The sequence below is a fragment of the Mustela lutreola genome, chromosome 2 (genome assembly GCF_030435805.1).
Source record: "Mustela lutreola isolate mMusLut2 chromosome 2, mMusLut2.pri, whole genome shotgun sequence".
Taxonomy (NCBI): Eukaryota; Metazoa; Chordata; class Mammalia; order Carnivora; family Mustelidae; genus Mustela; species Mustela lutreola.
Window position 1 is genome coordinate 42,840,355 of NC_081291.1, and position 20,732 is coordinate 42,861,086.

General features: G+C 41.0%; 1 protein-coding gene and 1 pseudogene across 18 annotated transcripts in view; both read left to right on the forward strand.

Moving 5' to 3' along the window:
• The first annotated feature begins 6,132 nt into the window (after positions 1–6,132).
• Positions 6,133–20,732, forward strand: part of CHL1 (cell adhesion molecule L1 like) — a 218,951-nt gene continuing 204,351 nt past the window's right edge. For 4 of the 18 annotated variants that reach the window (XM_059161520.1, XM_059161528.1, XM_059161525.1 and 1 more), the window contains exon 1: positions 6,133–6,311. The gene's annotated coding sequence lies outside the window, so the exon portion shown is untranslated. Of the gene's footprint in view, positions 6,346–6,609; positions 6,697–7,221; positions 7,409–7,665; positions 7,784–20,732 lie in introns of those variants that run through there. The other 14 variants (XM_059161517.1, XM_059161535.1, XM_059161534.1 and 11 more) reach the window with 10 other exon arrangements.
• On the forward strand, positions 17,761–18,556 carry LOC131824147 (large ribosomal subunit protein eL32-like; annotated as a pseudogene).

Genomic DNA, 20,732 nt, shown 5'->3' on the forward strand with positions numbered 1-20,732 from the left:
CTTATAGAAACCTAGAAGTATTTTCAGCACTTTGGAGGCAGTCTTGGGGACATTGCTCCACTGTCTTCCTGGTGTTGGCCTTGCTAAAATAATCCCTTTCTTGTTTCACCACCACTCATTTCTCTGCCTTTGGATTTTGTCAGTGGTGAGTGAACGAACCTGGTTTGGGATGCCCAGAACCAGGTGCTCTTGCCCCCTTGGGCCCCAGTTACATCTGGATTTGATGTTAATATAGCATATCACATATTAGTGATTTGTGATTTAAATGCATGTCTGCTAATTAATTTATTTTATAGGGAAATGTCAACTGAAAGCATGAATTATGACCCCTAAGCATTGCGTGGAAAGGAAAAATTGTTCCATGGCTCTTTTTAAAACTGCTAAAAATATGTCCCCAAAGAATGCACCATCATATTGTAATTAAAAAAAAAAAAAGTCCCTATGCAAGAACCTAAGAACCTAGAACCTAAGTCTAGACTTATACCGCACTTTAAGAACGCAAGGATGGCAAATATCCAGCATGTGAGGATCATTTCTTGTGTAATATCACTGATAGACATCATTAATAATCACTTTGTCTTTTCCAGCTGAACTCAGATAGAGGGTTGGAATCCTTTGGACATAGTATTTCAAAGAGTCACTACCAATCAGATGGGTTATCTCATGAAAGAAAGACATTTTGTCATGCACATCTCTTTTACTAAGGAGCCTATCCAAAGGGAATAATCTTACCTAGGAATCTATTGTGAATAGAGATGATATTGGGGGCACCTCACTGACTCATTCAGCTAAGCTGTCAACTCTTGATTTCGGCTCAGGTCATGATCTTAGGGTCCCAGGATTGAGCCTGGGGTTGGGCTCTGTGCTCAGTGAGGAGTCTGTTTCAGTATTCTCACTCTCCCTCTGTCCTTCCCCTGACTTATAAGCTTGCTCTCTCTCTCTCTCTGAAATAAATAAATCTTTAAAAATTATTTTGATGTCAGAAAACATGAAACTAACTTAAACTATTTTGCTTTAATATTTTTTCACTCACCTAGCCACATGGTCAAGATGTATTTCAGTTTCAGCTTTTAATAAACAAGAAGCTTTCATCTATTTGGAGACCTAAGTCTTCAAGTAAATGTCAAGTATCTGTCTTTTCTTTTTCCTGCGGTGGTTTTATTCTCAGGCATGCTTTGTCTGAGTGGGGATAAGCAGCCACATTCCCCTACCTTACATCATGCCTCCCGAGCAATCCTATATTTTTTCCCTCATAGTTCAAGCATACATCCCAGGTAGGTCTTCCATGAGCTCCTTTTTAGTCTGTTGCTTTTCATTGTTCTAATAGATAGAGGGATGGGAAATATAGATTCTATACCTGTGTCACATTTCCAGACCAGTGGTAGATCGGAAGTATTGGCATCAGCCTCAACTCAGGCACATCAACCCAGGAGATGTCATTTTCTAGGACTGGTTACTGGCAAGCAAAAAACAATGGATACCTACTGTGCCATCCATTCTTATTTTTCTTGACTATTCTGAAATGACAGAGGTTATAACTGTATTAATTAGGGGAAAGGCTAAATAGCTACAATAAAGAGACCTCAAAAGACACTATCTCAAAGAATAGGCAAGTTCAGTTTTTCATGGTAGTTTGTGGGCTCTAATTCCTAGAGTCATGCAGGACTCAGGATAATGGGGGTTCTTTTGTCATCCTCCTATGAATATTTCACTGTTGTAAGCTAGCTAGAAGGAAAAAGAAGAGTGAATCTATATTACCTTTAAGAAGATGAGCTGGTAGTTGCCAATAATGTTTCTTCTTGTGTCCTTTTGGCAAGAACCTAGCCATGGGGAAAAACTTGGTCATAAGGGTGTGTGTGAAATGTATCCTTTAGGTAGGCGGCTATGTGGCCAGGAAGGAGGAAAAAAGAAAGATTGTGGGGTGAGGGGTCAGCTCAGGGAGAGAAGCAACCAGCAGCCTGCCGCAGGGACCTACTGGGTCTCTTCCTGTTCTGTAACAAGTTTCCTTTATTTTGAGAATGGGAAAACCAATTTCCAAAATCAACTGGACAAAATAGACAGAAGAAAATATCAACTGAGACCTTTATTTTGACTACTTGTTTCTGTAAAGATCAGCCCTTTTTCTCCTGGTATCATTCACCATTTCACTATTCAGCATTTATCTTGTTTGCTGTAGCAAAACTGGAATACATAGAATTATCTTTCAAGATGACAGTAGCCTTTCATATTCTAAAATCATACAAGAATAATTATTGACGGGGCGCCTGGGTGGCTCAGTGGGTTAAAGCCTCTGCCTTCGGCTCAGGTCAGGATCCCGGGGTCCTGGGATCGAGCCCCGCGTCGGGCTGTCTGCTCCGCGGAGAGCCTGCTTCCTCCTCTCTCTCTTTCTCTGCCTGTCTCTCTGCCTACTTGTGATCTCTGTCAAATAAATAAATAAAATCTTTAAAAAAAAAAAGAATAATTATTGACAAGATTAAGAATATATTTAGAATTCAGAATATATGTATATTTAGAATTTAGAATATGTGTGTGGGTGTGTATAATTCTAGACCACTAACTTGTACAATCTTGAGAAAATTTCTGAACCTTGCCCTCAAGTATAAAAGGAAGCTATAGGAGAATATGTAAGAGGTAAATTCCAGATTGAAAAGATTTTGTATTATGTTGGATATAGAGAGATTTAAATGAAATTTCCATCTTCCAAAACTATGAAGACTTTTCCCAATAAATGAATTCGTACTATAAACCTCAGGCATTTGAGATAAGACTTCACCGCAGAAGACTTTGGAGCATACTGACCAGTAGGAGAGAAAGGTAGTTATAACGGGCATTTGAGCATTTCTGATTGGAGGACAAGAAATCTTTCTGACTTTTACAAGTAATCAACAAATGCCTTAAAGCATGAGATTAGATAACACTTAGCACGATTATAGCTACTTAAGTATAATGTTCTTAATGGCCGTAAAATTACCTAGCCCTTAAAAATCCAGTGAAAATTTCTGGTTCCATGACCTCCTAAGGCTGAATCATTTGTATTAAAGATTCATGACATAAAGTACAAGATGTTACCTTTTTATTTTCTCCAGAATGATTGCCCTTTGATTTTTCATACATGGCCTTTTGTTCTTGTGTTAAAGGAGTATCAATACTGTCAGTTTAACTCTGCAGAATTAACATGATCTTTAGCTTTCTTAATAGCTAAGCTGAACATAGCTGCTTTGCACTTCCAAGGTTGCCTTTGAGGACCTACTCTTCAGTGGAACATCCTGCCTTCCTTTAGGACAGTAGTTGGCCAGGAAATCCCTGTGGATCTGTGACTATTCAGAACTGCTAGACTGAAATGCCATTTTGAAAACTACAGCTCTTCCGCTAAACAGTTTTTCTAGGAACATTGCCATATCACTAGCTACTCGGCTTTGCCAAAAGTCAATACTCCTCCAATGGTCCTGGCTCTGGGAATGATACCAAATGATGGTTCAAGCTGGGGATAGGCAGTAAATCAGCAGTAAAAGCCGAAAAATGCCCCGCTCTTAATACCTTTTCTCTTTTTTTCCAGATGACTGGCCTATCTCCCTCACCTTCTGCTTTATTCATGAAAGACCTCCTTTCTCCCCTTGATAGTCGTATTTTTATTTTTGCATGGCCTTTCTCAATGGTGAGAGATAAATTCACACCTTTCAAAGCTAATGCAACCAAATTTCCATGTGACTTGAAAGAAATGTAGTCTTTCTTTAGCACTCACGTGCAATTGTGTGATGCCTGATAGATTAGGATTGTTTGTTGAACAAAGTGTCAGACAGGAGGGTGGGAGCCAAGAGAGGGTTTCAAAGCAGCAGCAGAAGGTAGCTTCACCGAATTTCCACTCACTCCGGTTGAAGGCTGCCTTCTGGTCTCGGTTCCAGCCTTTCTGGAATCTGAAGCAGTGAGCTGTTTTAAATTCTTTGGGTCAGGAAAGCCTACATTTGTGGCCTGTCTTTGGAAATGTATTAAAACAAAAACAAAAACAAAAACCTATCCCTGGAGATAACATCTAGGAGGTATTTTTTGGATGTGGAAATTTAAGTCTTCTGCTTCTATTTTGCATTTCTTTAAAAAGACTTATTTAGCTGGCTAACAGTCTTTCTTTCAAATACTTTTTTCCTTTCTTGATGAATCATTTGTCTTCCCTCTTCCCTTTCTCTTTCCTTTCTTCTTTTTTTTTTTTTTTCCTTATGCGCTTTTCCCTTTCTCCCTCATTTCAAATTAATTTGCCTGGAGTAGAGCATATTGTATATATACAAACTTAATGGCTGCCCCTAGTTAGCTCTGGGCTTACTATTGGGCTGTTAGTTCCTCATTTATATTCAGTGTCAGAGATGCAGAAGTTATTTCCCTTTCAAGAAAACTCATATTTAAGAACTGACCCTCATCTCTTTGTTTCAGCTATTATGCCTTGGTATTCTTTAGTATGTTTTTGGATATTTGACTTAAGAAAGAAGCAGCTAGCCTTGTCTATTGTGCTTTCCACTGTACCCTAGTATCTTGAACAATGACTGATAAATATTAGGATCTCTCTCCCTCTCTCTTTCTATATATCTTTTCATAATGATCCTAATGTCAAATAAACAAATCATAGAGAAAAGAAGAGCTGTATATTGAAGAGTATTCTGTTGGTCTGGCCAGGACTGAGGTTTGACTCTTTTGGTCAGAGAATGTTTATCCAGAAATGTGGTCAACTTCTGAGTTCAACTCAGCTTTGTGTCTCCTTGACCATGGAAATGTTTTCTTGTATTTTTCCTGTTGGAATTTCATTCAATATTCTATCCTTGTTTCTACTTTAGAAAATATGCCATGTGAATAATGATGCCTCGGGCAAAGAAATTACTCTAGTAGTACAATTTAAACTCAGGGCAAATCCTGCCCTCACTTGCATTTGCAATTTGCAATGCAGTCAGTAAGAATCGGGCCCACACATGAACTGACAGAATTGGGACTCCAAGGTTAGCAATTATTAAAGTTTAAAAGTCCATTAATTCATTTTCAAAATATTTTATTTAGTTGTTTCTGAGGCAGAATTCTGAACTGCCTTCCCTCTAGTTGCTACTGTAGTAGTCTCCAACTCTGAGGGGAGCTCATAGCTCTAAATGTCCTCATTGTTCAATGTACAAGATGAGAACAAAACCAGACTGTAAAGTCAATCTTACTGCCTTAGTGGAGTAAAAATTAGAAGTCAATGATTCTCTTACCATCAAAGAGAACTTAAATTCAGCAGAATTTTTTAAGTGGTATTGTGTGAAAAATTTGGAAAATGTGATCATTAAGTGAAAAAAAAAAATGAACGGGGTATATAAATAACTTATTCTGCAAAAGCCTGTAACTTTCCCATATTATTTTGGAATCCTAAAATGAAATTTACATGTTTTGGTGGAATTGACAAGATATCAGAAATAGCCTTTTGCAGCGGAAATAAGCACACAGGGCTTTCTTCTATCTTATAATAGTGAATTAATGTAGAATAAATGAGAAAAACTTCACGGAACAATGTGGTAAAATTAGACTGTAAGTATTAAGACACAAAATTTAAAAATGGCTAACAGCGAAAGGTGTCCATATTTATTATGTATGTAATCATTTGTTAGCTTATTGTAGTAGCATCTTTTGTAAAGTAAATAACAAGCCTCATCACACCCATAAATAAGGAAGGAAAGCAAAGAGAATATTTTTAATAGGTACATGGCACCACACCCTTCTAACGTGCAGCAATGAAGGAAAACCAGACCGGCGACCCGTGTGTGGAATATGTACTGAGTGTAATCATCGGGAGGAGGAGGGTTTTGGGTTTTTTTTTTAGTTTTTTGTTTTTTGTTTTTGTTTGTTTGTTTCTGCAGCTGAAAGGGACAGCGATCCTACCTCTTTTGACCATAGATGTTGAATATGACGAGGGAAGTTTTGGCTTAGTCCTTTCCTTTCTCCATGAGATAAGAGTCTTAAAAGCCTGTAGCTCTCCCGGTCCTAAAGGAGTGTGCAAAGGGAGGGAAAATAAGCGGCGTGGGTGAGGGGTGGCGGAGCAGAACCCAGCACGAGCGGGGAGGCGCTAGCCAGCCTCTGCCCGGAGGGCGTGGATCCCCGCGCAAGCCAGAACAGGTCGGGCGTTCTCGCGGCCACCGCCAGCGGCGGGAGGGATAGGGCGGGATCTCAGCCGGCAGATCCGCGTGGGGATCAGCTGCAAGCGGCCGGCAGTAAACTCCCTTGGTTCCGCCCGGAGCTTCTGGACATCGCACGTCCCTCTCCCGCAGCAAGTCAGCTAGAGGGAGAAGTTTCCCTGGAGGAAGGTACGGAACAGATCCAAAGCCAAAGACGGCTCAGGTGTGTCTGGGTGGGGGTTAATTCGCATCTGTTTTGCTAGCCCTACGGCTTCCCCCAGTTCTAGGGGTAGCCAACTCTTTGGGCGTGATGGACGAGCGGATTAAGGATTAAGAGTATGCTGCTGGGAGGGGTCAGCTCACTGTGGATAGGAAATGGTGCGCATTCAGGGCTCCATCCTTGCCTAAAGTGGGGTGGTCCCGGGTCCCTCAGCCCTAACCCGGGAAGAGACGCCCCCTTTCCCAGCCCCGCCCCCTGGTGGCTGAGTCTGGATTCAAGCAGCTCCGTTTCGGCCGGGTAGGCTGAACCCGCTACACGAATCCTCCAGCTCCCACTTTCTCCGCGTGGTTACGGGTAGGTTAACCTATGTCTTTTCTCCAGCAACCACCCCCTCCCCCGGCCCCGCGCCCCCTGACCCTCTGGCGAGCATTCCAAACCCTCCTGGAGATGGCAGCCCTCTCTCCAGTAGGGGGTCTGAGGTCTACCTGGGTTTGGGGTCAGTCCTGGTGGCTCTCTTCCCTGCCCCTGACCATCTTTTGGGTCGTAGGGCTATATTCTTTCCCGCACCCCACCCCGCCCCTATCTTGCTCCCATTTTCAGGGGAGGATTCCAGGAACTGGTTGGGGTTCGGTATACGCTGCCGCCTTGAAAACGGAAATCTGTAGACAGCAGGTTGTGGGGGGCGGGGGGACGGCAAGAAAACGGGGAGATTTAGGAGTTGCACCGTGGGGGCTAGAGGCCAGGCCGGGGGCGTGGTTGCCATGGCTCCTTGGTAGCTGAGCTGGGGGAGCTAGAGATGCCAGTCACGGATGGTCCCTTCTTCTTTGTGCCTCTCTATCCTTTTTTTTTTTTTTTTTTTTTTTTTTTTGAGTGAGAGTGTGCGTGGGGAGGGAGAAAGTGATTAATTTGGAGAGCAGGGATTGGAGCCTGGAGGCTGGGGAACGCCGGCCCCTTGATTCCCACTCCTCTTGCACGCCGGGTGAGCAGCACTTTCTCAGTCAGGGCAGGGCTGAGGAATTCCTGCGAAAACCGAAGGGCCGAAGAAGCCGCTGTCGCGCGGGCCCAGGTACCCACGCCTGGAACCGCGCCTTGGGGCGAGCGCGGGGTGGGTGGTCCGTCTGTCAGCTAGGAAGGCGGGCAGGGGAGGGGGTGGACGGCGAGCGGCGGAGGGCAGGTGTCTAGTGGCACAGCAGGGCGGCGCGACCGGGAGGGAGCCCTGCGGCTCAGCCCTATGCTAGGGGTGCTGGGGTTCGGCCCCGCCCTTGCAAGCCTCCGAGGAGCCCCCGGACCCGGCAAGTGGCCCCCTGGGCACGCGCGTGCGCGACGGCGCGCTCTCTGGAACGCCGGTGGTGGCTGTGGGGGGCATGTGCGCGTGCGCGCGGGAGGTGGGCAACTGGTGAGCCACCTGGGCTCGCTCGAGGCAGTCTCTCGAGGCTCCCAGGTGGGTTTCATTTGCAGCTCCGGCGTCTCCGTGATGTGTGATTTTGGGCAGGCCGTTTAACTACTCCGTGCCTCGGTTTCCCCTTTTTAATAATAGCGGTAATATCATACCTTGCTTATTAGGTTTTTTCGGGACTGGAATGAGATAATCCAAGAAGGCAGTTTAGTTTCGTGTTTATGCTGAATAAACACCCTAATTTACTTATGGTTGCTGATGGCGTTACTGTTATTATTAACTAATCCTCAATTTAATTAGATACGGTGCATTCTCATTTCTTCGCATCTTTATATAAGGCAAAATACTATGTTTTCGAATTTTGAAGAATATCAGTGGATATTAAATATTACTGCCCCGTACAACTCCTACATAGCATTGGATTGCAGCAGATTAGAAGATATAAACTGACCAACTGCTGGTCATGTTGGCTTGTCAGTACATGGATGGAGAGAGAAGCTTAGAAAGCTATTTGGGAAAACTTAGTGATAAGGTGGGGAAAAAAAGAGTTTATTCTGCAGCTTTGTGCGTGAGACTCTATTTCCTCTTTCACAGGCTGATATTCCAGTTAGGTTTGTTTTAATTTCAGTCTCTTGTGAGGAACCACCCTATGGCTTTCATAATTGAACTTGGTTGTAGAGTCTAGTGTATAACCCAGGTTTCCATTTTATGGCCTTAAGTGCTGTGGTGTATTTACCTCTAGTGAAGGCAGAGGATAGTGTATCATCATTCCTCCTGAGCTCCTGAATATTGTGAGGGAATAAATGGAGACAAATAGTTATTTCTTGGCAGGTGTGAGTACTGGCTATGGCAGTTCATTAAACATCTCTTTCTGGGCATGTTTTTACCCACATCACTGCAGAAGAGTAGGATTGTGATAATTAATACATGTTTTTTATATTGTTCTCTTATATTGCATCTATGCTTATGGGTCCTTTAGAGAAAAGACTGCAGGTGTTTATTGCTACCTCATGGTTTTATTATGTGCTGCAGCTTACCTGGTGATGAGCAAAACATCCATGGACCTAATTGTAATAATGACAGGATTTGATATTACCCATAATGTATTTATTACCTTTAAATAATCCCATTTGCTGGATTGGTTTTAAGTACAGTTTAAAAATATCATTTGCTTATTAAAATGTAGTCGTGTCTTGGTGGATCTGAAGCAAGTAAAACTGGACATATGTTCCCATCACAAAGTTCCTTAAGACTTTCACAAAATAGACCTGACTTCAGAAAATATTTGCTGGATAAGATATAGCTTACTTTTGAAAATTTTGAAGATAGGTTGTTTGACCCAAAATTGCTTTGTTGAAATAATTCGTGTGGTTCATTTTTTAAATGGAGAATTAAATAAGAGTAATGATCAAGACTGATTTATGATTCTGCTAGGTTTTGTTGTTGCTGTTTTTAATTTTATAAAGGAAAATTAAGTAATAGAGGGGGCTGGATGGCTTCAGATTTGACGGAATGAATATCAATTCAGATAGTAGAGTATTGCTTTAAGTTTGACTTTTGCATGACAATACACCCTTCTTCACAGTGAGTATGTCATCTTTAAAAGGTACCTTGAGGAATTAGTGTGACAGCTTGCCTGAAATTCATGTGATCATTTACATATTGTTTCCCAGGAGCATTGGCATTAAATGTTTCATTTGTTGGAAATTATTTTGCCCTTTGATTTATCACAGCCAACAGTGCCATGGAGTCTAACACATTTTAGAAACAAAAATTTAGCTTTTCACTCTTTTGTATTTTCCCCCGGAAAATCTAAGCAGTAAAGCACATGGAAAGCTTCAGTTAGGCCAAAGACAAAGGGTGACATAGAAAACTGTGACAGATCTGGAGGAACTGCCTCCTGAATTTGGGGAGCTAATTGACATGCAAAGGTATAAGCTAGAGGAGGAAGTTGTCTCTATACTAAGGCTGTTTTCAGTGATGTGCTGTATTATCTGATTCAATCAGTGTTGCTTGTTATTTTTTCAAACCGAGACCGAGAATACTATATTTTCAATTATGAACATTTTGATTACAGCTTCATTGTAACTAACTAATTCAGTCTGAAGAGAATGCAATTATTATGGTGATTTACATACAATATGCTAAGTTAACACAGCTAATGAGTGAAAGCATAATATTCTTTCTATTCATTCCTGGAAAAATATTGTGCTAAGCATTCTTTCAAAGAAAAGATTACATTATTCACCAGCATTTTATGTCTACCTACAAGTAGAATTGGCATTGAGCCATTTTCTCTGCTACTGAAGTGAAATCTCACATTTTGGCGACCATGCCTCTCCCTCTCTTGGGGTGCGAAGGAGAATGGAAACAGTTCCCAATTTAATTAGATATGGTGCTTTCTCCTTTCTCTACATCTTTATTGGAGGAAAGATTCTGTATTTTCTAATGTTGGAGGCTGGTTAACACCTTAAACATTACTAATTACTGCAGTTTATTGTATGTGTGTCGCAATAGTGTAGTTAGTTAATTATAGCTTTCTCATTAGCACCATGTAGAGAATAATGAAGTAACACATTGCTTTGATCGAAAGAACATCTAAGTTTATCTTCTGAGAATAAAAGTGTTATTGTGTTACCGAAAGTCACTATAATTTTCCCAAGAAACAAATTGGTTGGAATTCTCTAGCACTAGGATAGGAAGCTTGATGAATGAGTTGGATTGATCACAAACAAGAGGGAGTAGAGCTGTGGTTGCCTGGCAACCTAACATTATTCTGCAATTTCTTCTGGTATATTTATCCAGTAAACTAGAAAATTCTGTTTTGTTAACGAATGTTTTTAGTCAGTGCACAAATAGACCATAACTAATTGAGATTTTATGTATTGTGGATAAAAAACGATCCTACTTACCTTCCTATTGTGTTTAGATAATAAAAACACAAAGAGAATGCATATTCTGTTTTCAGTTTTTGAAATTTTCTGTGAAAAAATGTTCTTTTCATTTTTATATTAGCTTGTACCTACCAACAGATTACAACTTGTTTATCTCTTTGGAAATCAAATTATTAGGAATATGTTTGTGTTTATGTGCATATTTATATATAATTTTTCATTTATACAAAATTTATATGTATCTTTATACATAATTTTTCTATAAGAATCAGAGAGTTTGAACTGAGATGAATTCTTCAGAAATTGTGGTTTGCTGGTTGAACTGACAATGTAGGTAAATTTTTAAAAAGGTGTAGATTATCCAATCCAGATGATGCTGGCAGATGATGGTAATAATAAATGTATTGAATAGGGCAACTATATAAATGTACTCTCTTTAAGCAGGGTTTCTTTTCCTGGTGTTCTTAATAATTCTTTCTGATGTTTAGGTGCATCTTGTTTTCCCCATAGTTGCAAAGTAGGAGCTAAGCAAAACCATCAGCTGCCCATCTTCTAATCCAACTCTTCCTAACTCCAGGGACTATAGTGTACCACTTTCCCATCTAACCTGGAATTTTAGTGTGCATGAAAATTCCCTGCTCATATATTAACATTCTTGAGGGCACACATTCTATTTTATGCATCTCATAAACCTTATATTGTCTGGCACAGTGGGAAGCAAACTGGTATACTGGCTATAGTAATCAGGCTGCCTGGGTACCACATCAGAGTCTGCTAACTCCTTGGTGTATGAACTGGACTACGTCATTTTAATTGAACACTGATTTCTTCTATGGAGTGGAGGTTAATATCCATGCCCAGCTTGTGTGCATTATTGTGAATGCTATATGGGGCAAGTTTTATAGACAGCTTAGTAGAACTTACTAAGCACTCAAAAAATTCTGGCTTTTGGGTGCCTGGGTGGCTCAGTGGGTTGGGCCTCTGCCTTTGGCTCGGGTCAGGATCGTGGGGTCCTGGGATTGAGCCCCACATCAGGCTCTCTGCTCCTCGGGGAGCCTGCTTCCTCCTTTCTCTCTCTGCCTGCCTCTCCGCCAACTTGTGATCTCTGTCAAATAAATAGATAAAACCTTTAAAAAGAATTCTGGCTTTTAATTATAATAATTATCCATCTATTCCATATTCAATGTATGAATGGATAAAGATAGGTGTGTGTGTGTGTGTGTGTGTGTGTGTGTGTATCCCTATGCATGTGAATAAGTGTGTACCATCATCATGGCATAGTCAAATGGAAAATTCTTGATACCTATGTCAGTCATGCTCACATATAGTAGTAGTGATTGTCCCATGTATTTGAAAGATCCCAAGAGTACTTACTGGTTCTCAGGTTGCACAGAAAGGAGAATCACCTGTAGATCCTTTTAAAACTACCAACCCAGGGGTACCTGGGTGGCTCAGTGGGTTAAAGCCTCTGCCTTCGGCTCAGGTCCTGGGATGGAGCCCTAAATCACCCTCTCTGCTCAGCAGGGGGCCTGCTTCCCCCTCTCCCTCCCTACCTGCCTCTCTGCCTACTTGTGTTTTCTATCTGTCAAATAAATAATTAAAATCTTAAAAAAAAAAACAAACAAACTACCAACCCAAATGAATTCCACCAGAATCCCTGGGGATCATGACTAAGACTTGTGGAATTTTTGAAAGCTTCTGGTGAGAGTAATGTACCGGGGGAGGTGAGGACCACCAACTTAGATTGGGGTAGATGCTCTTGAAGATCATGTTGGCCTTGACTTGGAGTTACCTTGGTGTCATGAAACATGGTTGGAAAAGATAAAAAAAGAAAGCTTTGGCAAACCTCTGAGGTTTTTCTTACTAATCCCTTTGGTTTAAACACCATTTTATTCTCTGAAGAGCTCAAATGCACTTTTCATTTACTGTGTATTATTTCATTTCTCAGCCAAATGTCTCTGTGAAGATGGTAGGAAAGAAGTCATTATCCTGATTTTGCAGATGAATGGAGTGAGCCATATTGAAATTAAATGATTTGATTAGATTCATACATTTAGAACAGACCCAGACACCAAGATTCCTGTGACTTTCGAGTCTGAGTGTTTCTCGCTTTTGCCTTGAGATTTCAAGGGAGATAGAGAATTATTTTTTTAGGACTAAGTAGTTGTGTAAGAAAAAAGTTGTATAGATGTGAATTTCCACCTTTCTTATAATTATGCATTGCAACAAAAAGCTTAACTCCCCCCCGCCCCAAAGAAGAGGAACCATAGTCTATTTAGGATCCAAACTAATGTCTTTTGGACTGAACCTAGCCTCCGTGTGTGTTTTATTTGGCCCAAGGAGTGTTTAAGAAGTATTTCAGCCAATATTTAAAACCCAAGGCTTTCACATAAAAATCCATACTCCTGCCTTATCTTTCAAAACTTGATGTTCTCACAGTATTGAACCAGAGTGTCCAGAGAGAACCATTGACTGGAAGTGGGTAGTGTGTACCCTTGACTGTTTTAAAGGACTTAGAGCTCTGTGTCTTCTCTGGTAAGAGTTGGTCTCCTCTTGCTTTCACTTTTGTTTTTTTTCCTATGTATAAGCATACTCAAAGAGGCAATTGAAGGGAGTTTCAAGAAGGAACCACATCTTTTTGGACAGGCCTGAGGGAAACTGACAAGGGCTGCTGAAGAGCCGTTATTGCCCGTCATCCAAGACGGACAAGAGTAGTTGCTAAGGAGGTGAGAGCAGTAGCCCTGGGAGAGGCTGCCAGCCAGGACCTGTAGAGAAACAGCCACAGCTAAGTGGCAGATGCAGATCTTCTCTTCCTTCCTTGGAGTGGCTGAACTGACCAGGAGTCTGATGGCAGGGGAGCCTGGGAGAGGTGGTCTGTGGAGAGGGTTCCTTCTGCACAGAGTGGGATGGAAGAGGGTGGAGAATGGATTGGAATCTGGCAGGTTAATGAAGACTATCCAGCACACACCTTGAGCCGTAAAATTTACGGAACGCAGGTAATGGGGAAGGAGAAAGTCTGAATTGCCAAAAGTAGGGCAATACGGAAAATCATTAAATTTGTGTTCTGAACCATCTTCTACTTACCTTTATCATTCTCTGTCCTTTCATTGCCCTAGCTGGGCATGCTCCCATTCAGAGGTGGGTTTCAGCGGCAGTCTCCAAACTTCTAGACAGTTCTATCCATTCTCCTGTATAATCTCTTTCCAAGAAGAGAGCTGAGACAGCAGAGAGACTGGTGCAAAAGGCATATTATAGCTTCTGTGGTAACAGGTTTGCATTTTTAGCAGAGGTTCTTCCCTAACTAAAGCTTTTGCTGTAAGTGGTAAATCTGATGCTAAAGATTGCAGATGTTAATGCCTGTGAAGTGGAGATACCCTCAAATAACAGTCTGACAGCTTAAAGTCACTGTGACCTGGACGTTCGAATCTCCGGAGGGATATCCCTCTCCTTTGGCATAGTGGTATCAGGGTGGAGAGGATAAGGCAATAATCAGGCATGCATTGGTAGCACACTGATAATGAGGCATTCGTGTTCCCTGGGGCTAAGGGATGTAATTCACAGTGTAATGGAAGGCAAATGGGTAAGAAAAATGTAGTGATTTTTGATCATTTGATACAGTTAGAGTTGATTGTGAATTCAGTTCGTTGTTGCATCGAAGACCTTTGCTAAAGAATGTAAAGTGACAGAATATCAGCTTATTATGGGATGTTTTGTGTACTGATTTGTTCAAAGGAAACAACACATCTCATGCAAAATTTCAAAGGGAAGACCTTTTCTGATGACATTCCGTCCATTCAAAAGGTTATTTTTGCAGACTTCTTTTAAAAAACTGTCATGTCTTACAATATTTGGATGTTTTCAGCATTTTAGAGATTTTTTTTTTTTTTTCCATATCATCTTGCTTGGCTTTTACAGTGACAAGATGGACAAAGAGGAACAAGTTGTTAGCCCATTTCATAGATGAAATGACAAGCAGGGTCTAAGAGCTGGGTAGGCATGGGTGAAACCAGAATTAAGACTCAGATACCCTGATTTGCAATCCAGCTCTTAGCCCACACTACTGCTTTTAGATTTTCGTATTTACTGACTTACTTTTTTGAGATTTACTTATTTATTTGAGAGAGAGAGAGTCGATGGGGGAAGGGTAGAGAGAGAGGGAGAGAGAGTCCCAAGCTGACTCCGTGCTGAGCACAGAGCCCAGAGTGGGGTCGACTCATGACCTGAGCCAAAACCAAGAGTCAGTCACCTAACCGACTGCACTACCAGGCATCCCTAGATTTTCTTATATGAAACAAACAAAAAATAATAATAATTAAAAAATTTTTAAAAATCAGAGTTAATGTATAAACTGAAGGATGTAATGAATCTAGGGGAAATACTGAAAACATTACCAGTTATATTTCCAAGGCTGAATGCAGCCCTGCCCAAAGATAAGGAACTCTGATTTTCCATAACTTATTTAATTCTATGATACATTGATTGACTGATTGATTAATTGATTGATTGAAGATCCTATGAGATATGGACTAGACACTAGAGACAGGATACTAGAGACAGGACTAAGACTGTACCAGGCTGATGCTTAAGTAGCTACCACTTACTGAATGTTTATGATATATTTTGCATTCTCTGCATCAGTGAATTGTGTGAAATGCAATTCTTATAATCTTTTAGGCTGGATGACATAGACGTAGAGGGCTTTCTTTTTGTCCAGGGTCTCTATGGCTTAGAAGTGTCAGAGCCAGGACTCACCTGTACTCAAACTCAAAGCATTTGAGTCCCACCCCAAGCCCCTAACTGCTACCCTGTGCTCCCTTTGAGTCTCTCATGCACCTTCTGCACCCTGTGTCAGGTCAGGGTGCTGTAACAAAGTACCACAGCAGAGTGGCTTATCAACAAGAAATTTATTTCCTGTGGTTCTGGAGCCTGATAATCTGAGATCAAGGGGCCAGCATAGTTTTCTTGTGAGGGCCTTCTTCTGGGCTGACTTCTCTTTGTATCTTCCCAACAAGAATGGCAGAAGGAGGGGCGCCTGAGTGGCTCAGTGGGTTAAAGCCTCTGTCTTCAGCTCAGATCATGATCCCAGCCAGGGTCCTGGGATGGAGCCTGCCATCAGGCTCTCTGCTCAGCAGGAAGCCTGCTTCCTCATCTCTCTCTGCCTGCCTCTCTGCCTACTTGCGATCTCTGTCCAATAAATAAATAAAATCTTAAAAAAAAAAAAAAAGAATGGCAGAAGGAGCACAAGAAAGCTCTCTGGGGTCTCCTTTATCAGGGAACTAATCCCCCTCATGAGAGCTTCACCTCATGAACTAATGACCTACCAGAGGTCGTAGCTCCAAATATCATCACATTGGGATTTGGGTCTCAATGTATGAATTTTGGGGGAGACTCAAACATTTAGTCCTTTGCATGTCCTTTCTCTTTTCTCTTGGACTCCATTTTCCAGGTGTGCAGCATCCATCAGTGCCCTCTCGATGAGCAGGAATCTCTCGTATAGTCCTCATCAGAGCTAGCACCTGTCTCTGTGGTTTACCCAGATTTACCTGTTCTGTGTCTCACTCTCAGTCAGACATGTGGTAAAAGAGAAACGAAGGATTCTTCTTAAGGTATCAGATGAAGATGCATACTTACCTCAGGAATGGCAGCATTTAAAAAGACTACTTAAAAGCTTTAATATGAAAGATTAATTGTGAGGGACTTCATGTGGGAGATACAGTGGGAGAGGAGGACATTTGTGTTTACTCCAAAATCTTGTCATGAAAACATTTGGTGCCTGATTCTTCCTAAAGTTGTCCCTGGGCACCAGTATATGTAAAATTCAACTTTTACCCTCCCCAAAGCTTTTGCTTGTCCTCATTACCATTTCTTATTTCTTGGCAGAAATATTTCCGATGCTCTGTCATATCAATATGCATGGATTTCCCTCACGTCTGGGTGTTATATATAACCAATTGCATTACACGGTTGGCATTTCCACAAAGGTGTGAGTATCTGCCACTCCAGATTAAGACAGAAATAGTTAGCAATGGCAGATGTCATATACCAGCCTGACTGTTCTTGAAAATGACACCTCTCATCATGATGGCACTATCTTTATTAACAGCTGTCAATTATGATACGGCTTTGAAGGAAAAAAAAATCAATGCTGTTCTAGGCAAGGTCAATATATTTGGGATTTTGAGAGGTATTTGATGTTTTGGTTTGGGGTATTTAGAAGTAAATGCTATTATTATCTTTTAGTGTGCAAAATATAAGTGGCATTTTCAGACGCTGAGCAATTCCAGCTCTTTTTTCTATAAAGACAAAAATGTTTGCTTTCTGCTTTGGGTAGACAGCCAGTCTCGTTTCCTTGGACTTGATGGACTGGATTTGCTACAGGACTTTTGTCTGACCCATGTCTGCTTCTCTAGAGTGCAGTACTTTGCTTCTCAAGAAATATGTTTGTTTTTGTGTTATAAATCCAGAGACTTTCTAAACTTGTTCTGTAAACTGCATCTGGTGACATAGTGGAGAATTCATTTATTAGATTAAAATATTTAAGACATTGTACAATGGCAAGAAATTGAAAACATTGCCCACAGTAGTAAGCAAACAAACAAAAATAATAACAATTTTAACATCTGTCAAGTACAACAGAATGAATGGTAGACTCTTTGGATTATTTATTATTGTTCACTAATCTGAGATATATACTATTTTCCATACAGGAGATCTGAGTGAATGAATAAAAATAGAAAGCCCAAATAAAGATGTTTAAGTTTGACCTTGATTCCATTTTGCTTTGTAACTTCTAGCAATTAATTCTCAGTGGGACTACATTTCAAAGGGTCTCAACAGACCACTTTTTCCATGCATAGAAGCTTCTGCATGTAATTGATTTGGCTGGATTTTTTTTAACACAGTTGACTTGCTTGAAATAATACTAAAGGACCACCATTGAGCAATTTGGATACAACTCATGTGTGCTTTTGTGAATCAGGTTCAAATAAACTGGATTTGACCTTAACCACTAATCCTTCAAAACGGGGCTGGCAGTCCTCACAGTGAATGCCATCCAATTATGTATAAAAATTGATAAAAAAAAATTGTCCTCTCTGTGGAGATAACAGCCATCACCTACCCGGCATCATGGCCACCCTCAGACTTCTGGTGAAGCCCAAGATCATTAAAAAAGTTACCAAAAGAGGCACCTGGGTGGCCCAGGTCATGATCTCTGGGTCCTGGGATTGAGCCCCAAGTAGGGCTCCCTGCTCAGCGGGGAGTCTGCTTTTCTTTTTCTCTCCCTCTACCCCACCTCTGCTTGTTCTCTCTCTCTCTTTTTCACTCTCCCTCTCAATTAAATACATAAAATCTTAAAAAAATAAAGAAAAAAGGCCCAAGAAATTCATCCAGCATCCATCAGACCTATATGTCAAAATTAGGGGCGCCTGGGTGGCTCTGTCATTAAGCATCTGTCTTTGGCTCTGGTCATGATCCCAGAGTCCTGGGATCGAGCCCCACATAGGGCTCCCTGCTCAGTGGGAAGCCTGCTTCTCCCTCTCCCATTCCCCCTGCTTGTGTTCCCTCTCTTGCTCTCTCTCTGTCAAAAAAATAAAAATCTAAAAACAAAACAAAACAAAATAACCTCAACTGGCAGAAGCCCAAAGGCATTGACAGTAGGGTGCACAGAGGATTCAAGGGCCAGATCTTGATGCCCAGCATTGGTTACAGAAGCAACAAGAAAACAAAGCACATGCTGCCCAGCGGTTTCCAGAAGTTCCTTGTCCACAAGGCCAAGGAGCTTGAAGGACCACTGGTGTGCAACAGTTCTGACCGTGCACAATGTCTCTTCCAAGAACCACAGAGCCATTGTGGAAAGAGCACCCAGCTGGCCATTGGAGTCACCAATCCCAATGCCAGGTTGTGCAGCAAAGAAAATGAATAGATGGATAGTTTATGTGCAGATTTTGGTTGTGTTAATAAACTCAAAAAACTACAAAAAACATTATATGAGTTGTTTGAATTGGAAATTGACCTTTATACCTGAAACTGCTTTTGGAAAACTTGGTTACTACCTCTATTTTCCTGTTTTCCCAACTGTAAACCGAGGGAAGAAACATTTACCATTGCCTCCCAGTGGCAGTTGGAGGATTAATGAGCTAATATTTGTAAAGTGCTTTGAAGATAAAAGTGCCAGCTATTATTATTACTAATAAACCATTTTTCTCCAGTGTAATTTTGGACAGCAGCCATTAAAAACTCATTACTGTATTTAACAGTAAAACAATCTGCTACAGCCTTGTATTTACTGCCTCAATTAAGCATGCATTCCACTTCCTTTGCCCCTCGAAATTCAGAGCTGATGAGGAGGGACAGAAAGGTGTGTGTCATCATTTCCCAAGTTCATTTAAATAATGGGTGTAACAGACTGGATGCTTGTAGTGGAAGTAGTTTGTTTCTGCTGAAAACTAGACTGGTGTCCTTAAGGGGAGGCTAATTTGGGCTACATTTGCTTCCGTGCTCTCTGAAGGGACTGGAATGCCCAGTTTTAGATTTTTTTTCAATTGGATTTACTTCACATTTACTGCCTTTGAAGATTGTATTCCAGTGTCTTGAGGGTTCAGACTGGTTCCACGAATGACACAAGTTTTTGTGGGTGGTTGTGTGGTGTATGTGGGTGCATGGTGAGCAGGGGGCAGATGTGCGCTGTTTAGAACTCATGGTAAACATGAAGTAGAAAACTGAAGTGATTATTTCAGCTGCTTCTAGTCCACAAATATTAAAAAAAATTAAAGTGGAGGTCTTGAACTATGCAGAATAGTTTATTAGTCTGTAATTGATGTGCTGTATTAAATCCCTTCGGTACTAATTTATTTTGATCTGTGTCCATGTTCTTAAATACTGCATGATACAGGTAGTGTATTTCTCACCTATTGCCAAAACAATGCTTATTGCTCCCTATGCTGTATTACTGCTGCAAATAAGAATAAAAGATATAAAATAAATCAATGACCATAACCACATCTCATATTTCACCATAATCACTATTCACTACTACCTCCAGTTTCTAAGTCCCAAACCAATATCTAAAGGTTGAACAAAAGAGGCCTCATAGCAATGTAAATTCACTGAATTCACTGCAAGCTTTTTGGTGTGGAAAAACCTTCCTCACTCAGTTACTACTCACTCTTTTTTTTTTTTTTTTTTTTTAAGAATTTATTTATTTATTTGACAGAGAGAGACACAGGAGGGAATAGAAGCAGGGGGAGGGGCAGAGGGAGAAGTAGGCTTCCTGCTGAGCAGGGAGCCCCATGTGGGTCTCAATCCCAGGACCCTGAGACCATGACCTAAGCTGAAGGCAGATGTTAATGACTGAGCCACCCAGGCACCCAGTGACTACTCACTCTTAATTTAGAACCTTTCTAATAAGCATAACTCTGTTTTATTTTGGTGGATGACAGAGTATAAACTGCAAGTTAGAACAGTTGATGGAAATTTTGCAGTTTCGTTCACAGACAAAAGAAATTACAGCTCACATATCTTCAGCAAGGGAGGAGAATGGAAAGGCTAGAAAGAGGCGACTCGGAAATCATGATGGCCGGGTGCCTGGGTGGCTCAGTGGGTTAAAGCCTCTGCCTTCAGCTCAGGTCATGATCCCAGGGTCCTGGGATTGAGCCCCGCATCGGTCTCTCTGCTCCTCAGGGAGCCTGTTTCCTCCTCTCTCTGCCTGCCTCTCTGCTTACTTGTGATCTCTCTTTCTGTCAAATAAATAAATAAAATCTTAAAAAAAAAAAAAAGAAATCATGATGGCCTTATGGGTGGCCCTGAGTTATTAAGAAATTATGAATTAGATTAAACTAAAATAGATTTTGGTATATTACCTAGTATAGATCATTAATCTGAAAATCAAGTGAAATCATCTTTCCTAGTGATCTACCTGTCTAAGAATGTTAGATGCAAATACAAAACAGTAATATTAAAATTCCCCAAACCTTTTACAAGATGTCCTTCTAATAGCAACACACTAATAATTATCCAAGGTACTATTGTTTGCAGATGAGATTTTGCAGTGCAAGTGTATCCCAGTGTATTTTTTTTTTTTTTTTTATTACCAGCACTTA